Source organism: Dendrobates tinctorius, unplaced genomic scaffold (genome assembly GCF_039654945.1).
Source record: "Dendrobates tinctorius isolate UK_male_01 unplaced genomic scaffold, ASM3965494v1 ptg000199l, whole genome shotgun sequence".
NCBI lineage: Eukaryota > Metazoa > Chordata > Amphibia > Anura > Dendrobatidae > Dendrobates > Dendrobates tinctorius.
This window is the reverse complement of record NW_027361866.1, coordinates 10,589,135-10,611,393: the sequence shown is the minus strand read 5'-3', so window position 1 is coordinate 10,611,393 and position 22,259 is coordinate 10,589,135. Positions and strand designations below refer to the sequence as shown.

Genomic DNA, 22,259 nt, shown 5'->3' with positions numbered 1-22,259 from the left:
TGTCCTGAGTACGCTGACACCCCATATGTGGGAGAAAACTACTGTATGGACACACGTCAGGGCTCGGAAGGGAAGTAGTGACGTTTTGGAATGCAGACATTGATGGAATGGTCTGCGGGTGTCATGTTGCCTTTCGAGAGCTCCTAATGTACCTAAACTATTGAAACTCCCCACAAGTGACCCCATTTTGGACACTAGACCCCCCACGGAACTTATCTAGATGTGTGGTGAGCACTTTGAACCCCCAAGTGCTTCACAGAAGTTTATAACGCTCGGACGTGAAAATAAAAAAATCATTTTTTTCCACAAAAATGATATTTTTGCCCCCAATTTTTTATTTTCCTCAGGGTAACAGGAGAAATTGGACCCCAAAAATTGTTTTGCAATTTGTCCTGAGTAGGCTGATACCCTACATGTGGGGGTAAAACACTGTTTGGGCGCATGGCAGAGCTTGGAAGGGAAGGAGCACCATTTGACTTTTTCATCTCAGAATTGGCTGGAATTGAGATCAGACGCAATGTTGCATTTGGAGAGCCCCTGATGTGCCCAAACAGTGGAAACCCCCAATTCTAACTCCAACCCGAACCCCAACACACCCCTAACCCTAATCTCAGCCCTAGCCCTAGCGGAAATAAATACACTTTTTTTTTATTGTATTATTTTTCCCTAACTAAGGGGGTGATAACGGGGGGTTTGATTTACTATTTATGGCGGTTTTTATGTTTGGCAGCTGTCGCACGCTAAAAGACGCTTTTTATTGTAAAAATAGTTTTTGCATCACCACATATTGAGAGCTATAATTTTTCGGTATTTTGACCCACCGAGTCACGTGAGGTCTTATTTTTTGCGGGACGAGTTGACGTTTTTATTGGTACCTTTTTCTGGCACGTGACATTTTTTGATCGCTTTTTATTCCGATTTTTGGGACGCAGAATGAACAAAAACCAGCGTTTCATGAATTTCTTTTGGGGGAGTGCGTTTACACCGTTCCGCGTGCGGTAAAATTGATAAATCGGTTTTATTCTTCGGGTCAGTATGGTTACAGCGATACCTCATTTAGGTCTTTTTTATGTGTTGTCGGTTTTCTGCAATGAAAACTATTTTATATAAAAAATAATTATTTTTGCATCGCTTTATTCAGCGAGCTATAACTTTTTTATTTTTTCGCTGATGATGCTGTTTGATGGCTCGTTTTTTGCGGGACAAGATGACGTTTTCAGCGGTACCATGGATATTTATATGTGTCTTTTTGATCGCGCGTTATTACACTTTTTGTTTGGCGGTATGATAATAAATCATTATTTTTTGCTTCGTTTTTTATTTTTTAAGGGGTTCACTAAAGGGGTTAACTAATGGGACAGTTTTATAGGGCGGGTCGTTACGGACGCGGCGATACCCAATATGTGTACTTTTATTGTGTTTTTTTTTTTTTATTTCCAAAAAATGGATTTATTTGAGGGAATATTTTTTTTTTTCTAATTTATTTGGCGATTTTTTTTTTTAATTATTTTAACACTTTTTTTTATATTTTTTTAACTTTATTAAATAGTCCCAGGTGGGACATCACTGTCCTGTGACAGATCGCTGATCTGTCACATCACAGGTCACTGTGACAGATCAGCGATCTGTCACAGGCAGTGCTGAAGGCTTCCTCATGCCTGCGCTTTGCAGGCACTGAGGAAGCCAGCTTCCTGCAGGCCCCCGAAGGCCCCCATCGCCATCTTGGATTCGGGGGCCTGCAGGAAAGGAGCCCCCCGCAGCAGCGCTTCCCTTTAACCCCCCGGTACACCGCGATCGTGTTTGATCGCGGTGTGCAAGGGGTTAACGTGTCGGGGGCGGTCCGTGACCGCCCCTGACACATTGTGCTGGGTGTCAGTTGTGATAATCAGCTGACACCCGGCCGCGATTAGCGGCGCTCACCACGTGGGCGCCGCTGATCGCGGTAGACGTACTATCCCGCCCATGGGCATAGGGGCCCGGGTCCCATGGACAGGATAGTACGTCTGATGTCAGAAAGGGGTTAAAAAGATGATAGAGGCCTGTAATGGACATCATAGGTAGACCACAACTATGAGAGTCAAAATGAGAACGAAAATCCAGAAAATCAACTTGTCTGATGTGGCAAGATTTATTTTGCAAATTATGGTGGAAAATAAGTATTTGGTCACTTAAAAACATGGAAGATTTCTGGCTCTCACAGACCTGTAACTTCTTCTTTAAGAGGCTTCTCTGTCCTCCACTCATTACCTGTAGTAATGGCACTTGTTTGAACTTGTTATCAGTATAAAAGACACCTGTCCTCAACCTCAAACAGTCACACTCCAAACTCCACGACGGTGAAGACCAAAGAGCTTTCGAAAGACACCAGAAACATAATTATAACCCTGCACCAGGCTGGGAAGACTGAATCTGCAATAGGCAAGCAGCTTGGTGTGATGAAATCAACTGTGTGAGTAATAATAAGAAAATGGTAGCCATACAAGACCACTGATAATCTCCCTCAATCTGGGACTCCATGCAAGATCTCATCCCGTGGGGTCAAAATGATCACAAGAACGGTGAGCAAAAATCCCAGAATCAAACGGGTGGGACCTAGTGAATCATCTTCATAGTGCTGGGACTGCCATACCAAAGATTACCAGAGGTAACATACTATGCTGCCAGGGACTCATATCCTGCAGTGCCAGACGTGTCCCTCTGCTTAAGCCAGTACATTAATTACCACAATCTCATAGAACGGAGTACAGCAAAAAACACCAAACTTAGATATTGAAACACACAACCTCAGATTGTGACCAAGGAAAGAGCCGAAATGTTGCCAAAAATAATTTTTTAAGTAAAACACCTTTATTAGGAACATATATAAAAAATAGTAATTCTCCAAGCAATGGAACACAAAAAAGGAGCATTCAAAAATCCAGTACTAGATACCGTAAGTATCATGAATGTAGATGAAAAATGCACACATAAAAATAATGCATTACATATATGCAAAAAAAATTTTTTTGAAATTTTTTAGATTATATATGACAGAAGGCAATAGTAATTTATGATACACAAATGTAACGATTATGAAATTATTACTGCAATAATCTTATGCAAAGTGCACTGTATGAAAAATCATAACCGATAGCATAGAAATAATATAAATGTATTGCCATACCTAATTGAAAAGGAACATGAATGAAATGTTCCTATGCTGCATAGTTACACGTAATTGAATCATGTGTGCAGACGCCCTTATAGTAAATGTACTAAAAAAGCAACTCAAATGATTCTGCAGAGTGCACAAGATGATTTGTGCAAACCACGCTATATGTGCATTAAGCAAAATTAAATTAGCTGTGCATAGCTGTTTGGTAGAAACAAAACTCGTCGTGTATGGAGGAGACAGAATGCTGAGTTGCATCCAAAGAAAACCATACCTACTGTGAAGCATTGGGGCGGCAATATCATGCTTTGGGGCTGTTTCTCTGGAAAGGGACTAGGACGACTGATCTGTGTACATGAAAGAATGAATGGCGCCATGGATCATGAGATTTTGAGTGCAAACGTGAAACGTGGATGGGTCTTTCAGCATGATAATGATCACAAGCACACCTCCAGGGCAATGAAGGAGTGTGTAACAAATGGAAGCGGAGGCACAGATGGTGAAGTTCACGTTCGTTTTTATTTTTAGAGTGGAACCTCGGGACCACGGTCCGGGGGGCTCCGAAGGGTGCATGACTAGTGAGCCCTAGGTATCCAAAGTAAGATCCCTCAAACAGGACCAGAGTGGAATACCTGGAGGACACAGGTGCTACCTCCAGTTAGACCCTGGACACATGGCAGCTGTGCCAGCAGGACAAACGCATAACTGATATAACAGATCTGATGGAGCTGACCAGCAGACACTGGGTATGAGAGGTGAAGCTGGCACTGGTGAGGAAGGTCAGGTTCTGGGTAGATTATAGGAAGTAACCTTGACGTAGTCCTCAGGTTTGGATGGCGAGTGGCGGAACAGGATGGCACTTGAATCTATGGATACTGATGTCATCTGAGATAGTTGAACACTGGTCACAGATGCTCTACGGAACTAACAGTATGAGCAAGTGCAAATGGATTGCTAACACAGCACAGACTGAACAGGGACTGAGCCGGATGTAGCAAGAGTAGATACTCGTTGCTCCGGCACTCTCCCTATGGAGGAGAGGCCAGAAATAGTAATCAGTGCGCTGCTATTGGTCAATTGCTATTTTAAAAAATGCGCGCTGTCCCTTTAAGAGACCAGAGGGAAGCACGCATCCTAAGCATTCTCACTGAAGACTTGCTGGCAGCGTGCCAGGAAGTGGGCGAGAGAGAAGCAACAGCAGGACGCTGAGGGACAGACAGAGCACAAGGATCCAGACAATGACCTCACCAAGGTACAGGGGCAGCGTGGAGAGCAGGTGCAGGTGAGGGACCAGACCCGGGTGCAGGGCCACAATTGGGACCGGTTGTAACAGTGTGGCTTCGTAAGAAGCATATGAAGGTCCTTGAGTGGCCTAGCCAGTCTTCAGATCTCCACCCATAGAAAACTTTAGGATTTGAAAGTCTGTGTTGCCTGGTGACAGGCCCAGAACATCACTGCTCTAGGGGAGATCTACATGGAGGAATGGGTCAACATACCACCAACAGTGTGTGCAAACTTTGTGAAGACTTACAGAAAACGTTTGACCTCTGTCATTGCCAATAAAGGATATATAACAAAATATTGAGATGAACTTTTGTTAATGACCAAATACCGTATATACTCGAGTATAAGCCGACCCGAGTATAAGCCGATCCCCCCCCTAATTTTGCCACAAAAAACTGGGAAAACTTATTGACTCGAGTATAAGCCTAGGGTGGAAAATGCAGGAACTACTGGTAAATTTCAAAAATAAAAATAGATACCAAGAAAAGTAAAATTAATGTAGACATCAGTAGGATAAATGTTTTTGAATAGCCATATTGAATCAGGAGCCCCATATAATGCTCCATACAGTTCATGATGGGCACCATAAGATGCTCCATACAAAATACACCCCATATAATGCTGCACAAAGGTTAATAATGGCCCCATAAGATGCTCCATAGATTATGCCCCCATATGCTGCCCCCATAAGATGATCCATTGATTATGCCCCCATATGTTGCTCCATGGATTATGCCCCCATATGCTGCTCCATAGATTATGCCCCGTATGCTGCTCCCATATGCTGCTCCATGGATTATGCCCCCATATGCTGCTCCATATATTATGCCCCCATATGCTGCCCCCATAAGATGCTTCATATATAATGCCCCCATATGCTGCCCCCATATATTATGCCCCCATAAGATGCTCCATATATCATGCCCCATATATTGCCCCCATATATTATGCCCCCATATGCTGCTCCATAGATTATGCCCCCTTTATGCTGCTCCATAGATTATGCCTCCATAAGCTGCTCCATAGATTATGCCCCCATATGCTGCTCCATAGAATATGCCCCATATGCTGCCCCACATATTATGCCCCCATATGCTGCTGCTGCAAAAAAAAAATGCCATACTCACCTCTCCTGCTCAGAACCCGGCACCTGGACCTCTCCGTCGCTGAGGGCCAGGTGCCGGTGTCGCTGCTGGCTCAGAACCCGGTACCTGAGACATTCACCTGTCCTGCGTCCATCGCTGCTCACCGCTATCTGCCATGTCATCTGTCAGTGACGTTCAGGCAGCAGAGGGCACGGAGTGCACTAACCACATCACCACACCCTCTGCTGTCTGAATGTCACTGATAGAGGACACATCAAACAGCAGCAAGCAGCGATGGAGCAGGGACAGGTGTATATAGCCTATACTTTACCCGTCCTGGCGCAGTCTCTGCAGCTCCGTTCTCCCACTGTCTCCCTTCCTGCCTTCAGCGGTCACGTGGTACCGCTCATTAAACTCATAAATATGCGCATATTTATGAGTTTAATGAACGGTACCATGTGACCGCTGAAGGAAGGAAGGGAGACAAGCAGGGAGACTGCAGAGACCGCACCAGGAGGGGTAACTATGACCTGACACCCCCACTCCCCCTCCCCTCCGACCCCCTGGTGTATATGACTTGAATATAAGCCGAGAGGTGGACTTTCAGCCCAAAAAAATGGGCTGAAAATCTCAGCTTATATTCGAGTATATACGGTACTTAATTTCCACCATAATTTGCCAATTAAATCTTGCTAAATCAGACAAGGTGATTTTCTGGATTTGTTTTCTCATTTTGACTCTCATAGTTGTGGTCTACCCATGATGTCAATTACAGGCCTCTCTCATCTTTTGTTCCTGGTGTCCTTCAACAGCTCTTTGGTCTTCATCATAGTGGAGTTTGGAGTGTGACTGTTTGAGGTTGAGGACAGGTGTCTTTTATACTCTTAACAAGTTCAAACAGGTGCCATTACTACAGGTAATGAGCGGAGGACAGAGGAGCCTCTTAAAGAAGAAGTTACAGGTCTGTGAGAGCTGGAAATCTTGCATGTTTTTATGTGACCAAATACTTATTTTCCACCATAATTTTCAAAATAAATCTTGCCCCATCAGAGGAGGTGATTTTCTGGATTTGTTTTCTCATTTTGACTCTTATAGTTGTGGTCTACCTATGATGTCAATTACAGGCCTCTCTCATCTTTTTAAGTGGGAGAACTTGCACAATTGGTGGCTGACTAAATATGTTTCCCCACTTTATCTATTTATAGATATATCTATAGATAGACAGATAGATAAATCTATCCATAGATATATCTATCTATCCATCTATCTATCTACAGATACAGTATATCTATAGAAAAAGAGAAAAACGTGAAAAAGCAGCACAGAAAACAATCAGTGGGTGCAGGCTTTCCAGGTATGTACCAAATCTTACAAATATATCTTCAAAGATGAAAGCAGCATACCATAGTAAAGTAAATTCAAGTGCAGTTTAATTGCCCATCTGGCGACATTTCAGTCCCAAAGATATGGCTTGAAAAAGGTCCATATCCTTGGGACCGAAACGTCACCAGATGGGCAATTAAACTGCACTTGAATTTACTTTACTATGGTGTGCTGCTTTCATCTTTGAAGATATAGATAGATATATCTATAGATAGATAGATATATAATACCAAGGCTGATGTTTATTAATAAACATAATAAAATGGTACATAAAGAGTTAAATAAAGAGACACACACACAAAATCTGCATTAAACGCAATATCTGTTTAATTTTTAAAAAAGGGGAAAAAAATTGCGTGGGCGCCCGCGCAATTTTCAAAATTAGAACATGGAAAGCCGGTGACTGGGGGCCGATGTTTATAGCCTGGGAAGGGGTTAATACCCTTGGATCATTCCAGGCTATTAACATCAGAAAACGCGTAATGAGAAAAAAATGAAAAAAATGCCAGAATTACGGGTGTTTTTTGGCAACCGCAATATTGCAATAAGACGCAATGAAAACATCATATGCAGGGATTGTCTGCCACACACTTTAATGCTGCAGTCACCTTGGTTGTGGTATTACAGTGATTGGCTGGCCGCACAGCATCATCAGGTACATATGAGACCTGCCACCGCCCTGCTCGTCAGTCATCTCCGCAGTCATCTCTCAGGCAGTGTAGGGAGAGTTGCTGCCGAGATAGGGTCAGATTTGGGCAGTGGTGGGCTGGGGTGCTAAGGGCCCACCAGTAGCAGTGACTTGGGGCCCACTTTTCACCTGCATACAAATATTACACTACCCTCATTCACAAATTTACCTATATCTCTATATAACAATAAAATTGGTAGTTTGGTTAAAGAATGATGAGATGCAGATTTTTTCTGCACAGATTGAATTAATTGAATTATGATACATGCTGCCCATATAGTGAGGTTGGGAGCCCAGATCTGCACAGGGGCCCACTGGGGGATTCCCCTGTTACTCTATGGGCCGGTCCGAGCTTGGATTTGGGTGTTTATAAGTTAATGTGGGACAGGTATGCCATAATAGAATACACACATCCAGCTTAATCAACAGTCCTTTTTAGGGCTCATACCCATATGCGAGAAAAAAAACAGGCGAGTGCCATGCAAGTGCCATGTAAGTGTCATGCGATTTTTGTGCGATTTTTAAATGGAACATCCGTATGACATGCATATGTATTCCGTATGCAATGCGATTTTAACATGAGCTTTTACATACAGCAGTTCTCTATCCTTTACACATCATTTTAAAACAAAATATTCTTGAAAACACACATACACACATATATATATATATATATATATATATATGCTGACGGTCATCAGCTGTGAATACACTGAGCATGATCTGCAATGCCCTCTTTACTGGCATTTTCCTACGGTCCAGAGGTCATCGCAGTTCAGACTGTGAGGAAGCGCAGACTCAGTGATGTCACCGCTATTCACTGAGGCTGCGCTGGCAGCATCTCCTCATTCAGCAGTGGTTTTTCAGCCGGGACAGTCGCATCTTAGCAACGTCCAGGTTAAAAAATGTATATCCCCCAGATATGGATTATGGCGTGGGACACAACGATGGATAGTTATGGTATATTGTTACTTTTTAATTTTATTTTTATTACAGGAGAGCGAAAGCTTCGCATGGATTAGGTGTGGTTGTTGTCACGATCCAGGGTGGATCTGACAGAGTAAATGGACAAAGTGAACTTTTGTTTCCTTTGGCTGTGTGCCAAAGTGAGTTGATTGCCCCCGGTGGCCATTAGAATTATTGCACTGTGGTGTCATTTGGTCTAAGTTGCCCCAGTGGTGGTGAGCGGTATCGCACTTTAGTTTCTTTAGTTGAAGTGCACATGATTTATGCAGGTGTTATGCTCTATAAAAGGGTGTCAGGTGTGTTTGATCACTGTTGGTGATAGGTCTTCAGTTAGTCATTCACAAGTAAGCCTGGGTGAAAGATGGAGCTGAACAAGAGTCCTGAGCAGCCCAGCCAGAGGGGACGAGTGGCAGCTATGGAGTCTGCAAGGAGTGCTGGCATGGATTGGTGGAGTCCAACGATGGGGTCTGCAAGAAGGGCTGGCATGGCATGGTGGAGTCGCAGTTTATGGTGTCAGCAGGAAGTGCTTGCATGGCTTGGTGGAGTGGCGACTATGGTGAGAGTTGTACTCAGCATGCTGGACTTGGTTGCTGAAAGCTGGACTCAAGCATGCTTGACTTATTGGCAGAAAAGTTGGACTCAAGCATGCTGGACTTTTTGGCAGAAGCTGGACTCATCTTTGGGACTCTGTTTACTGGGCAGCTGCAACTGGTGGTGGACTCTGCTCCAAGGCTGCACTATGGTGATGGATCCAGTTATGGTGATGGATCCTGTTGGAGGAGAAGATGCACGCAGGTGGTGGGGCTCTGTTGCGGGGAGCACAAGCAACAGAACAAAAAGCTAAGTGGTGTCCCCCTGTATTGTCATTTTCCCTTATGTGTGTTTAGTGCAGTGGTGGGATTAGTTTCCGCACCGACCAATTCCCTAGTGAGGGTTTAGGTGCAGGGTGAGTCAGGGTTTTAAGGTTCCTGTGCGTGGCCCAGTGCGGAACCGGCATAGGGAACGTTAGGAGTGTAGAGACTCTGACTCACGGGAGTGCAGGAGGTCTCCACTTCCCCGTTTCCCTATCGCAGGGCCCTCCATTGTTAATGTTACCCAGGTTTCCCCTTTATTATTTAAATTCGCCTTACTGGAGGCGGGGTTTCCAGATTTACATGTAATCCCTAAATTCACCAGTTGGAGGCGGTGTATCCAGCTGCATGTCTTATTATTTAAATTCGCCCCACTGGAGGCGCTGTATCCAGGGTCACGTGTGTCATATGGGTTCGCCTTGCGGTACTCGCTGCGTCCAAACACACGTGACCGTGACAGTTGTAAGTATGGTTTAATTAAGAATAATAAAGGAGTCTGTGTCTTTATTTCAACTAAAGGATTTTTTACTGGGTGTCTGTGTTTTCTTTACAATTTGACTATGGGGTTAGTAATAGGGGCGTCTTATTGACGCTTCTCCATTACTAACCCCGGGGCTTGATTTCACCTGAAAAGTGACATTGACCCCCAACTATTACCCCTTATGCCACCCCTACAGGGCAGTGGGAAGAACAAGGCTAAGTGCCAGAATTGGCATATCTTAGAGATGCACCTTTTCTGGGGAGGCTGAGAGCTGATATTTTTACCCAAGGGGGGCAGTATCCATGGCACTTTTCTAGGCTATTAACATTAGCCCTCAGCTGTCTGCATAGCAATTGCTGGCTATTAATTATAGGGGGACCCCACGCCATTTTTTTCCATAAGATAATCTTTTATTAATTAAATACATGTCCAGTATTTTGCACACACACTATACTAATTGTATTTGTCACTGAAATCTATATATTTACCCATTCTATATGGATTTACTGTATGTAATCAATCTCTCCCGTTCTGTTGGCTCCTGCAGTGATTTTACAGAAGCCGGCAAATGAATTACTGGCTATTCTTCTATCTATTTCTCTCTGCAATATAAATATATATACTGTATATATAGATATATGTATATATATATATATATATATATATACATACACTGTTCAAAAAAATAGAGGGAACACTTAAACAACAGAATATAACTCCAAGTAAATCAAACTTCTGTGAAATCAAACTGTTCACTTAGGAAGCAACACTGAATGACATTCACATGCTGTTGTGCAAATGGAATAGACAACAGATGGAAATTATTGGCAATTATCAAGACACCCTCAATAAAGGAGTGTTTCTGCATGTGGGGATCACAGACCACATTTCAGTACCAATGCTTTATGGCTGATGTTTTACTCACTTTTGAATGTTGGTTGTGCTTTCACACTCGTGGTAGCATGAGACGGACTCTACAACCCACACAAGTGGCTCAGGTAGTGCAGCTCATCCAGGATGGCACATCAATGCGAGCTGTGGCAAGAAGGTTTGCTATGTCTGTCAGCATAATGTCCAGAAGCTGGAGGCGCTACCAGGAGACAGGCCAGTACACCAGGAGACATGGAGGGGGCCGTAGGAGGGCAACAGCTCTGCAGCACGACCACTACCTCAGCCTTTGTGCAAGGAGGAACAGGAGGAGCACTGTGTTTCTGCTGGTCACCAACACTGTAAGCTCATCATAAATTAGGTCATGGAAGCTAAGCAGCCACTGGCGCTTGTATCGCAAATTTGGCGTGGACATTAGATTTTGCAAGGCAAGGAAAAATTGGTTCCAGCTGCGTATAAAATCCTTTTCTTCTTTATTGAAAAAACGGATTAAAATGAACAAATAGCTTGTGCGCTCTCCACAGGTGCCATAACAGAGAGAGGCTATGCGTTTCGTCCTTGTCGGTCTTTAACCAAGCCATACTAGTACATATACAGCTTATGTCTATATAGAAAATTGTAACCAATCACAACACAATAGTATATCACATGACAGATAAGCAGGTCCTATACAAAATTTAAAAGCATTAACCATGATATTTAGGGTACAAAACAAACTGAAAAATGAATGAATAAAAAAATAGTAAAATAAACAAAACAAAAAAAATATAAAATAATTAAATTAAAAAATGAATGAAAGAGAAAAAAAACCATGGTAAATTAACAATAATGTAGCATTAAATCATTTCTTTTGTTGAGACCACCAGGGATTCTAGTGTTTAAGCGGTAGATCCAATAAGCTTCTCTTGTAAGGAGACGCCATCTGGCATCCCCTCCCCGAAAAGGTATAGTGACACGTTCTATTCCCTGTACCCGAAAATGCGCTGTATTGTGAGCATGCTGTGATATGAAATGGTTAGAAGCTGCTGATACCTTACGATCTGTATTGTTGGTATTATTAATATCACTAAGATGTTCTCTAATTCGTGATTTTAGTGTCCTAGAAGTGCAACCTATATATGATAAATTGCAAGCTTTGCAGTCTATTTTGTATACAACATTGGTCGAATTGCAATTAATATAATTTTTTATTTTAAAATTATTATTATTATTTATTATTATAGCGCCATTTATTCCATGGCGCTTTACATGTGAGGAGGGGTATACATAATACATACAAGTACAGTAATCTTAAACAATGCAAGTCACGACTGGTACAGGATGAGAGAGGACCCTGCCCGCGAGGGCTCACAATCTACAACGGGATGGGTGAGGATACAGTAGGCGAGGGTAGAGCTGGTCGTGCAGCGGTTTGGTGGATCGGTGGTTACTGCAAGTTGTAGGCTTGTTGGAAGAGGTACGTCTTCAAGTTCTTTTTGAAGGTTTCCGTGGTAGGCGAGAGTCTGATATGTTGTGGTAGAGTTCCAGAGTAGAGGGGATGCGCGGGAGAAATCTTGTATGCGATTGTGGGAAGAGGAGATAAGAGGGGAGTACAGAAGGAGATCTTGTGAGGATCGGAGGTTTCGTGCAGGTAAGTACCGGGAGACTAGGTCACAGATGTACGGAGGACTCAGGTTGTGGATGGCTTTGTATGTCATGGTTAGGGTTTTGAACTGGAGTCTTGGGTAATAGGGAGCCAGTGCAGGGATTGACAGAGGGGAGAGGCCGGGGAATCGTGGGGAGACAGGTGGATTAGTCGGGCAGAAGAGTTAAGAATAGATTGGAGGGGTGCGAGAGTGTTAGAGGGGAGGCCACAGAGCAGGAGGTTGCAGTAGTCAAGGCGGGAGATGATGAGGGCATGGACTAGGGTTTTTGCAGATTCTTGGTTGAGGAATGTACGGATCCGTGAAATATTTTTGAGTTGAAGTCAGCAGGAAGCGGAAAGGGCTTGGATATGTGATTTGAAAGAGAGGTCAGTGTCAAGGATAACCCCGAGGCAGCGAGCTTGTGGGACTGGAGAGAGTGGGCAGCCGTTTACTTTAATGGATAGGTCCACTGCGGGGGTCACGTGAGTTGGGCAAAAGATGATTAATTCTGTTTTGTTCATATTAAGTTTTAGAAATCTAGCAGAGAAGAAGGATGAAATAGCAGACAGACAATGAGGGATTCTGTTTAGTAGGGAGGTGATATCTGGTCCAGAGATGTAGATCTGTGTGTCATCAGCATAAAGATGATACTGAAAGCCATGAGATTCTATGAGCTGTCCGAGGCCAAAGGTGTAAACAGAGAAGAGCAGGGGCCCTAGGACTGAACCTTGCGGGACTCTGACAGATAGGTGGCGTGGTGAGGAGGTGGTGTGCGAATGGGAGACACTGAATGTCCGGTCTGCTAGGTATGACGCAATCCAAGATAGGGCCAAGTCTGTGATACCAAGAGATGAGAGGGTCTGTAGTAATATGGAATGGTCCACTGTGTCAAAGGCAGAGGACAGGTCCAGGAGGAGGAGGACAGAGTAGTGTCGCTTGGCCTTGGCGGCAAGTAGGTCATTGGTGACCTTAGGGCAGTTTCAGTGGAGTGGAGTGGCCAGAAGCCGGATTGCAAGTGGTCAAGGAGGGAGCAAGAAGAGAGGTGAGAGGATAGTTCAAGATGGACGTGTTGTTCCAGTAGTTTTGAGGCATAGGGGAGAAGTGATATAGGGCAATAGCTAGATACAGAGGATAGGTCAAGAGAGGGCTTTTTGAGGATAGGTGTGATTGAGGCATGTTTAAAGCTTAAGAGGAAAACACCAGTTGTTAGTGATAGGTTAAAGAGATGGGTTAGGGTTGGGATGAAGACTGCGGTGAGGTTTGGGATGAAGTGGGATGGGATTGGGTCAAGTGCACAGGTAGTGAGATGTGATCTTGAGAGTAGAGTGGAGAGTCGACCGTGTTGTCCGTATTTGAGAATTTTTTTGAAATAAATGCGTATTTGCACGTCTTACAATTATTAGACCCGCATTTAAAAAATCCAGTGCAGTTCAACCAATTTTTTGGGGATTTTTTATCCAGAAAAAATAAACTTGGAGATAAGTTGTTCCCCAATGTAGGAGCCCTTCTTGATACCACATTAATACCAGGGGTTAAAATACAGGCTAATTTGTCATCTTCAAATAGAATTGGGAGATATTTATCTACAATTTTTCTGATCTGTGTGAACTGAGGACTATATTGAAAACAGATATATGGTTTGTTTCTAAAAGTTTCATCTTGTTTTTTGGTTGATGATTTGATTAGATCAGTGCGATTTTTTTGTTGCACAATCCTTTGTGCTCTTTTTATTGCCCAGCATGGATATTTGCGATTTTTTAATTTTTCTGTAACAAAATCAAATTCCTTCTTTAGATCCCCATCCATATTACAATTACGTTTCACTCTGGTGAGTTCTCCCACCGGAATAGATTTAATTTTGTGTCTGCTGTGACTACTGGTGGCATGCAATAAAGTATTACCACTCAGTGGTTTATGAAAGGTTTTTGAAAATATATTTTGATTATTTGTGCCAGTTAATTCCAGATCAAGAAATGAAATTTTCTCAGAATCATATTTATGCGTGAATTTAATATTGTAATTGTTGGAATTTAAATAGTTAATGAAACCTGGTATGGCAGATATATCTCCATCCCACACTATAAGAGTATCATCAATATATCTGCCATACCAGTTCATCTGATGGCAGAAAGGATTATTAGAAGAAAATATATATTCTGATTCCCAAAAGGACATCACTAGGTTGGCAAGGGAAGGTGAATATTTGGCCCCCATTGCCACACCCGTTCTCTGCAAAAAAATTCACCATTGAATGCAAAAAAATTGTGTGTCAACAAAAAACGCACCACATTTAACCCCTTAATCCCTTATGACGCACTATCCCATCCATGTGAACTGGGACCTAATTCCCAGGGACGGGATAGCACATCATAGCGATCAGCGGCGCCTCTTTCCCTACAGGCCCCCGGATCCAAGATGGCGACGGGGACCTTCGGGGGGCCTGTAGGGAGCTGACTTCCTCACTGCCTGCAAAGCGCAGGCATGAGGAAGTCTGCAGCCGTGCCTGTGACAGATCGCTGATCTGTCACAGTGATCTGTAATGTGACAGATCAGCGATCTGTCACAGGACAGTGTTGTCTCACCTGGGACAATGTAATAAAGTTAAAAAAAGTGTAAAAATAATTTAAAAAAAAATCGCTAAATAAATTAGTAAAAAAAAAAAATATTCCCCAATAAATTAATTTTTTGAAAATAAAAAAAAACAATAAAAGTACACATATTTGGTATCGCCGCTTCCGTAACGACCCGCCTTATAAAACTGTCCCATTAGTTAACCCCTTTAGCGAACCCCGTAAAAAATAAAAATAAAAAACTAAGCAAAAAATAATGATTTTTTATCATACCACCGAACAAAAAGTGGAATAACGCGCGATCAAAAAGACGCATATAAATATCCATGGTACTGCTGAAAACGTCAGCTTGTCCCGCAAAAAACGAGCTGCCATATAGTGTCATCCGCAAAAAAATAAAAAAGTTATAGCTCGCAGAATAAAGCGATGCAAAAATAATTATTTTTTATATAAAATAGTTTTCATTGCATAAAACCGACAAAACATAAAAAAACGACCTAAATGAGTATTGCTGTAACCGTACTGACCCGAAGAATAAAACGGCTTTATCAATTTTACCGCACGCGAAACGGTGTAAACGCACCCCCCAAAAGAAATTCATGAAACGCTGGTTTTTGTTCATTCTGCGTCCCAAAAATCGGAATAAAAAGCGATCAAAAAATGTCACGTGCCCGAAAATGGTACCAATAAAAATGTCAACTCGTCCTGCAAAAAATAAGACCTCACTTGACTCGGTGGGTCAAAATATGGAAAAATTATAGCTCTCAATATGTGGTGATGCAAAAACTATTTTTACAATAAAAAGCGTCTTTTAGCGTGTGACAGCCGTCAAACATAAAAACTGCCATAAATAGTAAATCAAACTCCCTGTTATCACCCCCTTAGATAGGGAAAAATAATAAAATAAAAAAATGTATTTATTTCCATTTTCCCATTAGGGCTAGGGTTAGGGCTAGGGTTAGAGCTGAGATTAGGGTTAGGGGTGTGTTGGGGTTAGGGTTGGAGTTATAATTGGGGGGTTTCCACTGTTTGGACACATCAGGGGCTCTCCAAATGCAACATGGCGTCTGATCTCAATTCCAGCCAATTCTGCGTTGAAAAAGTCAAATGGTGCTCCTTCCCTTCCAAGCTCTGCCATGCGCCCAAACAGTGTTTTACCCCCACATATAGGATATCAGCATACCCAGGACAAATTGCAAAACAACTTTTGGGGTCCAATTTCTCCTGTTACCCTTAGGAAAATAAAGAAATGGGGGCAAAAATATCATTTTTGTGGAAAAAAATGATTTTTTTATTTTCACGCCCAGGCGTTATAAACTTCTGTGAAGCACTTGGGGGTTCAAAGTGCTCACCACACATCTAGATAAGTTCCGTGGGGGGTCTATTTTCCAAAATGGGGTCACTTGTTGGGAGTTTCAATAGTTTAGGTACATCAGGGGCTCTCCAAACGCACATGACACCCACAGACGAATCCATCAAAGCCTGCATTCCAAAACGTCACTACTTCCCTTCCGAGCCCCGACGTGTGCCCATACAGTAGTTTTCTCCCACATATGAGGTATCAGGGTACTCAGGACAAATTGGACAACAACTTTTGGGGTCCAATTTCTCCTGTTACCCTTGGGAGAATAAAAAAATGGAGACTAATTGATCATGTTCGTGGAAAAAATACGATTTTTTTATTTTCATGCCTGGGCATTATAAACTTCTGTGAAGCCCTTGGGGGTTCAAAGTGCTCACCACACATCTAGGTAAGTTCTGTGGGGGGGGTCTAGTTTCCAAAATGGGGTCATTTGTGGGGGATTTCCTCTGGTTTGGTACATTAGGGGCTCTCCAAAGGCAACATGACACCTGCAGACCATTCCATCAAAGTCTGCATTCCAAAACGTCACTACTTCCCTTCCGAGCCCCGACGTGTGCCCATACAGTAGTTTTATCCCACATATAAGGTATCAGCGTACTCAGGACAAATTGGACAACAACTTTTGGGGTCCAATTTCTCCTGCTACCCTTGGGAAAATAAAAAAAAAAATTGGGACTAAAAGATGATGTTTGTTGAAAAAATACGATATTTTTATTTTCACGCCCGGTCGTTATAAACTTATGTGAAGCACTGGGGGTTCAAAGTGCTCACCACACATCTAGATAAGTTCCTTAAGGGGTCTAGTTTCCAAAATGTGGTCACTTGTGGGGGGTTTCCACTGTTTAGGTACATCAGGGGCTCTCGAAAAGCAACATGACACCCGCAGACCATTCCATCAAAGTCTGCAGTCCAAAACGTCACTACTTCCCTTCCGAGCCCCGACATGTGCCCATACAGTAGTTTTCTCCCACACATAAGGTATCAGCGTACTCAGGACAAATTGGACAGCAACTTTTGGGGTCCAATTTCTCCTTGTACCATTGGGAACATAAAAAAATTGGTGCGTAAAAATCATGTTTGTGGAAAAAATACGATTTTTTTATTTTCACGCCCGGGCGTTATAAACTTCTGTGAAGCACTGGGGGGTTCAAAGTGTTCACCACACATCTAGATAAGTTCCTTGGGGGGGTCTAGTTTCCAAAGTGGTGTCATTTGTGGGTGGTTTCTACTGTTTTGGTACATCAAGGGCTTTCCAAACGCGACATGGTGTCCGATCTCAATTCCAGCCAAAAACGTCAAATGGCGCTGCTTCCCTTCTGAGCTCTGCCATGCGCCCAAATAGTGGTTTACCCCCACATGTGGGGTATCAGCGCACTCAGGACAAATTGCACAATATCTTTTAGCGCCCTGTTACCCTTGGAAAAATAAGAATTGAGGGTGAAAAGATCATTTTTGTGGAAAAAATATGATTTGTTAATTGTACCGCTGTACGTTATAAACTTCTGTGAAGCCCTTGTGGGTTCAAAATTCTCACCACATATCTAGATAAGTTCCTTGGGGGGGTCTAGTTTCCAAAATGGGGTCACTTGTGGGGGGTTTCCACTGTTTAGGTACATCAGGGGCTCTTCAAACACGACATGGCGTCCGATCTGAATTCCAGCCAATTTTGCATTGAAAAAGTCCAACGGCGCTCCTTCCCTTCTGAGCTCTGCCATGCGCTGAAACAGTGGTTCCCCCCCACATATCAGGTATCAGCGTACTCAGGACAAATTGCACAATAACTTTTGCAGTCCAATTTCTCCTGTTACCCTTGGTAAAATAAAAAAAATTGAGCCTGAATTATTTTTTTTGTGAAAAAAATTAAATGTTCATTTTTTTTAAATGTTCAAAAAATTCCTGTGACGCACCTAAAGGGTTAATAAACTTCTTGAATGTGGTTTTGAGCACCTTAAGGGGTGCAGTTTTTAGAATGGTGTCACTTTTGGGTATTTTCTATCATATAGACCCCTCAAAGTGGCTTCAAATGTGATGTGGTCCGTAAAAATAAAATGGTGTTGCAAAAATGAGAAATCGCTGGTCAATTTTTAACCCTTATAACTTCCTAACAAAAAAAAATTTTGGTTCCAAAATTATGCTGATGTAAAGTAAACATGTGGGAAATGTTATTTATTAAGTTTTTTGTGTGCCGTATCTCTGTAATTTAAGGGCATAAAAATTCAAATTTGGAAAATTGAGAAATTTTCAAAATTTTCGCCAAATTTCCATTTTTTTCACAAATAAACGCAAGATGTATGAATGAAATTTTACCACTATCATGAAGTACAATATGTCACGAGAAAACAATGTCAGAATCACCGGGATCCATGGAAGCGTTTCAGAGTTATAACCTCATAAAGGGACAGTGGTCAGAATTGTAAAAATTGGCCCGGTCATGAACGTGCAAACCACCCTTGGGGCTCGAGGGGTTAAAATATAGTTTTTCAGGTCACCAGAATAGTTACTAAATTTGTGAAGGTGAAAATGCAGCGCTTGTATCGCCAAATCATGGGAAATGCATGTGTATAAAGATATTACATCACAGCACAGCCAGGTGTAGGATGACGACCAAGTTTTTTCAGAAAAAATTTCTAGGATTTGTTTGGGAAAGATGTATATCTTTGTACCGTGTTAGCCAGTAGATAGAAAAATATTCAGGATTGAGAGTCCTCAGTAGTTGATACCTTTTAATGGCTAACTGAAAAGATGGTAACACATTGCAAGCTTTCGAGACTACTCAGGTCTCTTCATCAGGCTAGACTAATACAAAATCTGAAGTCACATATTTATGCACAATAAAGCCTAGAAAAAATGCAATAGATAAGACAAGTGACGTGAAGCAGAACTATCAATATGGGAGAGGGAGAAACATAAATATAAACATTGGACCAGTTCATAGATAAGGAGTCTGGATGTTTTATGGTCCTCTGATTGGGGTCTCCTAATGTGTTGTGATGTCCCCACACGGTTTTAAAAGGAAATTCCTTAATTGATGTAAAAAGACATAAATCCATGCGACACATTCATTCCAGCACTGAGAGTGTCAAAGTTCGTCATAAATTTGTACTCCCAAACTCGTCTTTCTCTCTGAGAATTGAAGTTACCTTTCAATACCAGTAATTTCATATCCACGCTGCTGTGATCAGGGATACAGAAATGTTTTGCCACAGGTAGATCCATTCTTTTTTCTCTTATTGTGTGACGATGAGCATTCATCCTTGTTCTAAGCTTTTGCCCTGTCTCCCCCACATACAGACCCCCAGTTGGACATTTAGTACAAATAATTAAGTACACCACATTAGATGTAATGCAGGTGAAAGTACCTGGGATCTTGTAGTCCTGATGTGAGTTGGGGATCTTTATCTTGTCCGTGGTCATTATAAATGGACAGGTTTTACTTTTTTTCTGGTTGCAAGGAAAGGTTCCTGCAGCTGTTGGAGAGGACAGGGAGCTTCTGACAATGATGCTTCTTAAATTTGGGGGCTGCCTAAAACACAGCAGTGGGGGGTCTGGAAAAATGGATTTTAATCGGGCATCTTTTTGTAGTAAAGGTTGTAATTTCCGTGCAGCTCCCCTTAGCACCTCCAGATTTGGGTTGTAGGTGACTACTAGAGGCACTCGGTTATTTTCTTCTTTAGCTTTGTAATGTAGCAGGTGATTCCTTGACAATCTGGTGGCTCTTGTAATTTGGTTTTCAATTGTTCTTGGATGGTAACCCTGATTCAAAAAGGTCTTTTTGAGGCGACCAAGGTGTTTGTCTCTATCCATGGGGTTGGAACATATGAACTATGTACTATGTACTGTATGAACTATGTTCATATAACTATGAACTGGTCCAATGTTTATATTTATGTTTCTCCCTCTCCCATATTGATAGTTCTGCTTCACGTCACTTGTCTTATCTATTGCATTTTTTCTAGGCTGTATTGTGCATAAATATGTGACTTCAGATTTTGTATTAGTCTAGCCTGATGAAGAGACCTGAGTAGTCTCGAAAGCTTGCAATGTGTTACCATCTTTTCAGTTAGCCATTAAAAGGTATCAACTACTGAGGACTCTCAATCCTGAATATTTTTCTAGGATCTGTTTGGAATTTCTAATATACCCTGGAGTTCTTTGAACTAAAGGTTGAAGCAATGAATGTTCGTTTGTAGAACCAATTCCTGATACAATGAGTCACATGGGTGGGATATTTCTCAAATACGGACAACACGGTCAATTTTTAAATAAAAAATTATATTAATTGCAATTCGACCAATGTTGTATACAAAATAGACTGCAAAGCTTTCAATTTATCATATATAGGTTGTACTTCTAGGACACTAAAAACATGAATTAGAGAACATCTTAGTGATATTAATAATACCAACATTACAGATCGTAAGGTATCGGCAGCCTCTTACCATTTTATATCACAGCATGCTCGCAATACAGCGCATTTTCGGGTACAGGGAATAGAACGTGTCACCATACCTTTTCGGGGAGGGGATGCCAGACGGCGTCTCTTTACCAGAGAAGCTTATTGGATCTACCGCTTAAACACTAGAATCCTTGGTGGTCTCAACAAAAGAAATGATTTAATGCTACATTATTGTTAATTTACCATGGTTTTTTGGGTTTTTTTCTTATTCATTCATTCATCACTTTTTAATTTAATTTTTTTATATTTTTTTTTGTTTATTTTCCTATTTTTTTATTCATTCATTTTTCAGTTTGTTTTGTACCTTAAATATCATGGTTAATGCTTTTAAATTTTGTATAGGACCTGCTTATCTGTCATGTGATATACTATTGTGTTGTGATTGGTTACAGTTTTCTATATAGAGATAAGCTGTATATGTACTAGTATGGCTTGGTTAAAGACCGACAAGGTCGAAACGCATAGCCTCTCTCTGTTATGACACCTGTGGAGAGCGCACAAGCTATTTGTGCATTTTAATACATTCAATAAAGAAGAAAAGGATTTTATACGCAGCTGGAATCAATTTTTCCTTGCCTTGTTCGTTTCCACGTTTGTCTGCACGCGGTTCCGAGCATCTGCGCAGGTGGCTGGTGAGCTGGCTTACTTTTCATTTTGTCTTCCATTAGATTTTGCAGCCATATTAATAGTATTATGTGAACTTTTCTGTAGATTGTTCTGCTTAATAGCTGCAATTGCAACCTCACTAACACAAAGAACAAAGCAATGTAAATGATCTTTCTGATAGATATATTGTCTTTTTTGTCTAAAGCTTGCAGTCCTCAGATATAAACCATAGTAGCATACACTGATGCCATAGAACCTCAGTTGTACTCACCTTGGAGAAGACTGGCTGTTACTTCTTTTTGCAAGCAGGATTAGATAAAAATAATCTCTTACAGCTTCTGTCACAAAATTCAGTACTTGATTCAATGGGAGTCTGAGCTCAGATAACAAGGTGTGAAAGACAGATTGTGGTGTGCCAAGGGTGAGGCACTAGATGTTGCAAAAGGGCCAGCAAGGACATGTAGTTCCACAGGCAGCTGATTTTAATGTCACGGTAGCTGAAGTGGGCTGCTGAACCCCTAAACACTTCTCTCGTGTGCTCAAAAATTGTCAATAGCAGAAGATGGTACTTAAGGAGATGGTATAAGACCCTCCCTCGATGCTCTTTTGTAGATGTGATGTCTGTGTGCAGATGTTGGAGTGCCCATGAAGTTTGTGCAATCTCAAGCAGCTAGACACACGTGTGAACTTGTAAATGCAACAACTTACTGATGGAGATCACTATGTACAATCTCTCTTACTTAAGGTCAAAGTGATAATAATTTACAGTAAAAGTTGCTGCCACTGAGTGGCTGACCTATTGTGGCACGACTAGAGATGAGCGACTTTGCCTTTTTTCTGGTCGAGTCGGGTTTCATGAAAC

At 41.9% G+C, this 22,259-nt stretch overlaps 1 protein-coding gene across 2 annotated transcripts in view; it reads right to left on the bottom strand.

Moving 5' to 3' along the window:
- The window catches only part of LOC141056776 (putative methyltransferase DDB_G0268948), a 140,613-nt gene extending 118,705 nt beyond the window's left edge, over positions 1 to 21,908 (bottom strand). The window contains exon 1 of one of the 2 annotated variants that reach the window (XM_073553239.1): positions 21,669 to 21,908. The gene's annotated coding sequence lies outside the window, so the exon portion shown is untranslated. The remainder of the gene's footprint in view (positions 1 to 21,668) is intronic. The other variant, XM_073553238.1, reaches the window with a different exon arrangement.
- Positions 21,909 to 22,259: the final 351 nt, after the last annotated feature.